This window comes from Schistocerca americana, chromosome 2, assembly GCF_021461395.2.
Source record: "Schistocerca americana isolate TAMUIC-IGC-003095 chromosome 2, iqSchAmer2.1, whole genome shotgun sequence".
Classification (NCBI taxonomy): Eukaryota; Metazoa; Arthropoda; class Insecta; order Orthoptera; family Acrididae; genus Schistocerca; species Schistocerca americana.
In genome coordinates this window covers 532,351,260-532,359,765 of record NC_060120.1, presented here as the reverse complement: position 1 = coordinate 532,359,765, position 8,506 = coordinate 532,351,260, and positions in this window count along the sequence as shown.

The window sequence follows — 8,506 nt, the reverse complement described above, 5'->3', positions numbered from 1 at the left end:
TTCCATTGTTGCAATCAATGACTTGTCTAACAACTTACGACATCCCATCATATGTTACGCAGATGATACTATACTGTTTGCTTCTCATCAGAACATCTCTGATTTCAATCACATAACAAAAGAATCTCTTGACATAGCTTTGGACTGGTTTAATCCCGATAAAACACAACAGCTCATACTAGGCATGACAAAGGATATAGATGGTTGGTTGGTTGGTTTGAGGAAGGAGACCAGACAGCGACGTCATCGGTCTCATCGGATTAGGGAAGGACGGGGAAGGAAGTCGGCCGTGCCCTTTGAAAGGAACCATCCCGGCATTTGCCTGGAACGATTTAGGGAAATCACGGAAAACCTAAATCAGGATGGCCGGACGCGGGATTGAACCGTCATCCTCCCGAATGCGAGTCCAGTGTCTAACCACTTCGCCACCTCGCTCGGTAAAGGATATAGAAACTAAATCAGTAAAACTTCTAGGTATTCACATTGACAGCAAACTTAATTGGCAAAAACATATTAATCATGCCTGCAAAAAGGTATCTCAGGTATCATACCTCTTTTTGAAACTAAGGGGCATGGTAAGCATGGATTACCTTCAGATGACATACTTTAGACTTTTCCAATCACATATATCATATGGCCTTATTATATGGGGACACTCTCCCCATGCCAATAAAATTTAAAAAATATAAAAGAAAGTCTTGCGTTTAATTTGTAAGACAAGGTCATTTGGAACATTGCCGTCCACTCTTCACCAGGCTCAAAATACTTACTGTGTGTGTGTGTGTGTGTGTGTGTGTGTGTGTGTGTGTGTGTGTGTGTCGAAGTTAGATATACGTAGGCACAGGTTAGCAATGCCTGGAAATTCTTACAAGTAAACCCACTCAGAATTTTCAATAAGTTACCAGTCTTGCTCAGACCATGGATATAATTAGTTTTAAACATAAGTATTACAACTGGTTAACAGCTCAACCTTTTCATAATATAAAAGAATACTTTGATCTACCAATTTATTATACTAACTTTTAAAAACTGTTCCTTTTAATTGTATTATTATGTACTGCATAAACTTTGTAGAACTAATATTTAATGCTACACATTGTACTACTGTGCATTGTATATACTTTATCTTGTATCAAATTGAGGAAATCCATATCATTGTGAAATGATTTATGGTGAATAAAGATTCTTGATTCTCACCATATAGCGAAGATGTTGAGTCACAAAGGAACAAAAAGACTGTCAAACAAAGCTTTTGGCCAAAGAGGCCTTCAGTATAATAGATAACTCCAGAAGCTTTGTTTGACAGTCTTTTTGTTGTGCCTATCAGTGATGAATATTCCAGTACCCCACCAACATAGTCCACAATTAAGGAAAATATTATTCAGTTTATGTACATTTTATTAACAGTGGACAAACCTGCAAACAGTTTCCTTGAAAGATACTAATTATAGGCAGTGCTTTTTTCTAAAAGAAAGTTTGAGGGTACTCCAACATTGGATATAATGCAGCAAAAATTACTTATAACTGAGGCATGGGATACCACCAGTCTGCTTTTAGCCATGACATCAACAACATATCGAACTACAAAAAAGGTATCAGACTCTTCAGTTGACTGTAACAGCTCAAATGAAGCAGGCGATACCGAGAAACTCCCAAACATACAAGAGAATGTGGTATCTAACACTTCAGTTTACATCACCTCAAATGAAGCATGCCATTCCCATCAACCCCTGAACAATAAAGGTTTACAGTTTCACTTTTGTCATCCACTGATGTTGAAATTCCTGGCTTTTCGCTCCCACACGAATTGTTGACAGTTTTTGGTTTTTTAGTAAAATAGTTTGTTAGTTTTCTGCTCATCTCTCACCTCCAACTTAACTTACAAGTTGCAACAAAAGACAGGACACATTGTAAAACTTTGTAAAACTGACAAGAATGGAACAGCAAACGCAAACGAATAAAGAACAACAAAATAAAGATGGCAAAGAATCATGAAGGATCATGGTAGACACACCTATCGATAGCTCGGCGTTTGAGTGTATGCATACCTGTTTAGCACTACCATCGCCCACTATTAGCAGGCGAGGGCACTACATGCTTGTCGAACTGGCTGCCAGGCATTCAGTTGTCGAGAACAGTTGCCGCAGCTTCAAAATGCTTGAAACAGTCAATGATATTGCTTTTACCACCAAAAACAGCACTGGTATCATTCGTATTGCAATTACCAACACAAAAAAATGAAATAAAAAGTTTACTTCCATGACATAAATCTTTGGCACTCTTCCAAGTTCTCAACTTTGTAAAAAAAATTACTTTGTTGACGAAAAAGTTTAGGGGTACGCATCCCCCAGCGTTCCCCCAGAAAATCAGCACTGACTATGGGAAAGGTCTGATTTGCATCACAACATGAGCTTCAAAGCTATTGGATTTGAAGAAGTATCAGTAATGTAGGAAAAGACAGTTTGCTACTTACCATAAAGAAGACATGTCAAGCTGCAGAAAGGCACAATTAAATGCTTGGCCACAGTTTAGCAGTGGCTGTTCATCCTGTGAACTGCTGGTTGGTAGTCATACCAATACAAAAAGCTGTGCAATGATTGCAGCAGAGCTGGTAAATGACATGGCTGCTTTCACAGGTAGCCTGGACCTTGATGGGGTAGTATAAACCTGTGGCGGGACTGGAATAGGAAGAGCTGGATGGATGGATTGGGCGGGTTTTGCACCTGGGTCTTCCACAGGGATATGAACCTTTTGGCAAGGGGCTGGGATTTGGGGTGGCATACGGATGGACTAGGATTTGTGGTGCTTGGGTGGGTGACAGAACACCACTTTAGGAGGGGTGGGAAGTATCTTGGGTAGGATTCCCTCATTTCAGGGCATGATGATGGGTAATCAAAGACCTGATAAAGGATGTTGTTCCAGTCTGGGGTTGTAGTGGGTAATGAAGGGAACACTCCTTTGTGGCTGGTTTTTGGGGATGGTGGGAGGATTGTGGTTGTGAGGGAAAATTGCATGGGAGATCTGTTTGGGGACTAGATCTGGGGGAAAGTGCCTGTCTGTGAAGGCCTTGGTGAAACCCTCACCATACTGAGCAAGGGAGTTTTTGTCACTGCAGATACGCTGTCTGTGGCTTTCCAGGCCATGTGGGAGGCAGTTTTTGGTGTGAAAGGGATGACAGTTGTCAAAATGCAGGTTCTGTTGGTAGTTTTAAAGTGGACAGAGGTGCAACTGGGGTCTCCAGAGAGGAGGTGGTCAACATCTAGGAAGGTGGCACACTGTGTTAAGGAGGAGCATGTGAAGCAGATGGAAGAGAAGGTGTTGAAAGATACCATCAATGAATCTGAGCCAGACTATGGGTTTGTTGTTTGGGAGGCTAGAAAGGTCTCCCCTAGATGGCCCATACAAAGGTTGGCATAGGAGGGTGCCCATGGCTGTGTCACAGGTTTGTTTATATGCCTTGTCTTCAAATGAGAAGTGCTTGTGTGTTAGCATAAAGTTAGTAAGGTGTCTGGGGAATGAGGTAGTGGGTTTGGAGTTTTAAGGATGTTGGGAATGATAGTATTCAACATCAGTAAGACCATGGGCTTGAGGGATGTTGGTGTATGGGGAAATGGCATCAACAGAGACGAGTAGGGATCCTGAAGTTAAAGGTCTGGGGATGGTGGAGAGTTTGTGAAGGAAGTGGTTGGTGTCTTTGATATGGGAGGCTAGATTACAGGTAATTGGTTGGAGCTGTTGGTCAGTCAGTGCTGAAGTTCTTTCAGTGAGTGCACAATAACCAGCCGCAATGGGGAGTCCAGGGTTGTTGGGTTTGTGGATTTTGAGGAGCATGTAGAAGGTGGGTGTGCAGGGTGTCATACGGGCGAGGAGGGAAATGCATTCAGGGCAGATGCTCTATGAATGGTCTAGGGCCTTAAGTGTGGAATGGAGTCTATGTTGGACTCATGGGATGGGATTACTCTGTCAGACTTTATAGATGGAGGAGTCAGATAATTGGTGGAGGCCTTCTGCCAGGTAGTCACTTCGATTCGTCACAACAGTGGTGGAACCTTGTCTTCTGATGATTAGGTCAGGATTTGTTTTAAGGTTGTGTATGGCTGTCCTTTCTTCTATGAAAGGTTGGTGTTCTGGCGAAGGATAGAGAGGCTAAGTTGGAGATAAGAAATTCCTGGAAGGTGCCCAAGAGGTGGTTGGGTGGGAATGTGGGAGGATCACAATCATATGATACTACGTAACAGGAACAGGCAGGGTTCAATGTTGGAATGAGGGTGGTTTCAGTTGGAGGGATTGGTGACAAAGAAGTCCTTCCATTGCATGGATCGGGAGAAGGAGAGCAGATTTTTGACGAGTTAAATTTGGGTGTAGGGCTACAGGTGAGGCCATTGGATAGGGCTGAAACTTCTGTGGAGCTGTGGGTTACAGAAATGTTTTGGCTCTGGATATGGTGGAGGGGAAGTAGATAGTTTTTGGGTATGTGGCAAATTGAGAGGTCACCTGGGCAGGGTTTAGCTGCTATGAGGGTTGGACAAGGAGGAACACTTTTGGGTACAGTACGATAGGGGTTGGGTAGTGGTGCCCCAAGGAGGTAGTACGATGACAGCAGGTTGGATAATTTATGGAGGTAGTGTCTGGAGTGTTCCTCCAGGTGCTGGAGAACAAGTGATTCACTTTCAGAGGTGTGATGTATGGAGTACGAATTGCAGAGTAGTAGTGTCTTGCTGAGGGAGCAGATGTGGTTCTGGGATGTCCGTGCCATGGAGATGTGTTTCCGCAGTATCATGTTTGTGAAGGTCAGGGACTGGCAGAATCTGAAAAGGTGTAGATCATTGTGAAAGGAGGGGTTGGATACAGAGAAAGGAACCTTTATAGTTGGTCTGTTAGGAAGCATCCGAGAAACAGGATGTGGGACTGGGTTTTAGCCAGGGAAAGGGATACTTTTCTGAACTGGTGCAGAAAGATGAGAAAAAGTCCACTGTGGCAGGAATTGTGTAATGGAAACGGAAATGATGCAGTAATGGTCAAACTAGGTGTTTATGGTTGTGAGAGGAGCTGGATAAGTGAAAAGACACAAATATGCGTAAAAAAAAATACACAAAAACTTGCAGAAACACGCACAGATACGCAAAAACATGCAACGATACATACAAATATGCAAGGATACATAAAAGTTTACAAAGACATATAGAAAGACGCAAAAATACGTCAAACCATGAAAAACTATGCACGAATACATTAAAAATATACAGACACGTGGGTGAAGAGTAACGATGAGGTAGTGGGAGTCTGAGCGTGCTGTGATAAGTGGAGGGAGAGGGAGTGGGGATGTGCTAGGTCGAGGATCAAAAGTTCATGTGGCATGGGCAGGTGTGGAAAATTAAAGTCTGAATTACATCAGATGAAGTGTGAAGTGGGATCAACAGGAATAAATGTAATAAACTATCAGAGGAAAGAATCTGGGACATTATACACTGCATTAACAATCCGAGTAGTCACAAAGTCTTATGTTGTGCTAGAAGGTTGTTCATTCAGCGTGGCTCGGAAGTAGATGCTATGTGGGAGGCGTTGAATAAACAAAGGAAACAACAGAAATAACAGGCACCGAGAAGAGTAATGCTACAGAGAAGAGTAACAAAGGAAAACATCACAGAGTTGTAGGTGTGAAATAGCTTTTTATTTTTTCTGGCAACGTAAATGTTTCCTTTAACTCATTACCAATAAGAAATTGGTACATCGCCGCAGAAGACGGCAAAGATGGGTTTTTAAAATAATCTTTGTAACAAAAGAACAATGTCAGGAGTATATTCAACTTTTTTAACAACTTTTGTTTCAATCTCGCTTGAGAGTACTTACGTTTTAGATACCATACAAGAAGAACGTGTAGCTTTTACTGGTGTATCAACATGTAGTACTAAATGATATGTGAGATAAAAAAGTTATGACTTTTACGTGCAATCGTAAGAAGAGGCAGTAATTTCTACCATCTGGCAATACGTCTTAAAATATATACAAACGCTAATCATCAATATTTAATGGATGGACTGTATGATCGGCAACCGCAGAAAATGAGAGGTAATCAAAGAATGTTAGCGTGACTTATATATATTGTCTGTGTGTTTTTTTGAATAATCAGAACAATTGTTTTTTTTTATTAAGCACCAAGTTGCTGCAAAATACAGTTTGTGTGACTTCAGTATTGGTACGTTGCATTGTATTTTTCTCACGTTGCGAGGAAGACTGCTCATGGCACCAAATTTAGTTCCAACAAGAATTCGTGCTTTAATTGCAGTGCTGCAAGTATTATCCGTCATTACGTAAAATTCATGCCGATTGGCTGTTGGGCTGCCTCCCAGCACGGTTATTCCAAAATCAACAATCAGAGCTAACACATAGGATCGAAGAAAGTCGTTTGGCAAAAATCATTTAAGATTTGAAGTCATTCACAAAATATTAAGAATAGCGCTGGTAACTAACTCTCTGGAGCGTGAACCAAAATTTTTCCCGTGAGAAATCTTTCTGATGATGGTTAGAAAAAGCAAAATCATAAAGAGTGATTGTAATTATTTATCCAGAGTGACCTTAACAGGCGTTTGCTTGAGTCTCGTTGGATGACGGGTAATTTGTAAGAATGATTGCCTATCGAAGTCGGGGGGGGGGGGGGGGGGGGGGGTCCAAACAATACATATCGAACGTGCGATGGAAAATCGATCATGCGACTCTGGTGGCGGGCGTTTTGATCAGTTATTTGAGATCGTCATTTTTATGTTTTCCTTCGTTCCTTCAGTTGCTCGAAATTACATACCTCCTCGAATTATTTGTGAGTTGCTAGGGAATCCCAGACGATTTATGTCTTTAGTGAGTGGGATGGCTGGTGTCCTTTACGTTTGTTTAGCGGATTCTCTCATATGGAAAAATCTAATTCCATGTTTATCCAGCCTAGAAAATTGTCCGCCTTTTTGTCGCAAATATGGAGTACTACCGGACAAGGAAAGAAGAGACTGCGTAGTGTGTGGTGGTGCAAAGTGTGTAAAATACCGTTTACAATTTCAGTGCGGACAGTGCGGAAAACGAACGAGTATCAGGAAGTATATATGGTTCGACTCTTCCAAATTATCCATCCAGACCACCTTAATGGACTTTCACATGACGACAACACCGACGAGTAAGGTAAGTCGTCTCCTTTGCAATTACAAGTATTTTTGTAACGCTCTTTTGTCGTTGCTGTAGCGACAACCGTAAACATACTCATAACGCCCGCCACCAGAGTCGCATGATCGATTTAAGATCACATGTTCGATATGTATCGTTTGGACACCGCGCCTTCAATAGGTAATGATTCTTGGAAATTACCGGATTTCGTATCACGTGGAGCGGGAGCCAAGCTGTGATCAGTACAGTCGAGTACGATCATAAGGATACGTTATATGCTGCGTTACACGCACACAGACTGAGCGATAACGCGGGACAACAGTTCTGTCTGCGCATTAAACTTCGACAGCACTGGTCAGCTAGCGGTCCAACTAACCCGCAATGGTGTGAGCAGTTGCAGTGCAGACGTAGAAACAGACGAGCAAAGGAACAATATAGCTTCCATCATTATTTAATTTTTAAAAATAATGAAATAATATTCAGTAAAACTCCAGCACTGCCGCACTTTTAGGTGACAAGACGGAAAGTATGCAATGCTCTCGTCCTTACCTCACGTAGAATTCTAATTGCAAACAAGAGTATTGAAAATTCCTAACTTAAACACTGGGTAATTTTTCTGTGCGAACTGTGTGTGATGCAAAAGCTTGCTGATGGGATTTCACCGTACTGTTGAATACGAAGCCAATGAGACTATTAATTGCCGGTACAACCGTGCCGTTTTGTATCCCTTGTAAGGAAACTTAATAATTTTTTCTTACTGATAAATGTGTAGATAATTATTCGACTCTCATACCAAAGATTCATTTGAAAAGTTTTAACACTGACTGACAAAAGAAGCTTTACGCTCTTCGATTATTAGTTTTAGTAATAGTTATCTTTCGCTTTTCTCATGCCCTTGTGATGAGATGAATAAACGAAGTGCTCGTCAAATTCAAGTGAAATTGTGGTAAGTAACGAAAGCAACTCCTGAAACAATACCGTTTTCTCATTTAATATACCATGGATCCCATTTTGTATGGAGAATTTAGGCAGAGGCGGCGATCTTCACGACGGCGCAGCTCAACAATAAGGGGTACGTGACCGTCAATATCAATATTTAGGTCACATTTGTTCCGAAATTCAGAACCTGCAATCTTTCTTTTCATTTTAATTACGACGTCAGATTTTTTTTTTTTTCTTAGATGAATAAATGCTTAACCACAATTCTTGTTACCCAGAGCACGGGGAATGAAGTACTTAGAACGTACGTGCCTCTATCCCGATCGTATGTTCGCATAGAATTCAAGTCCGTACCGACGTATCTATACTTATGACCCATTTCCTTTACAGTATTAATTCTTTTTTTGAACCACACACTGGC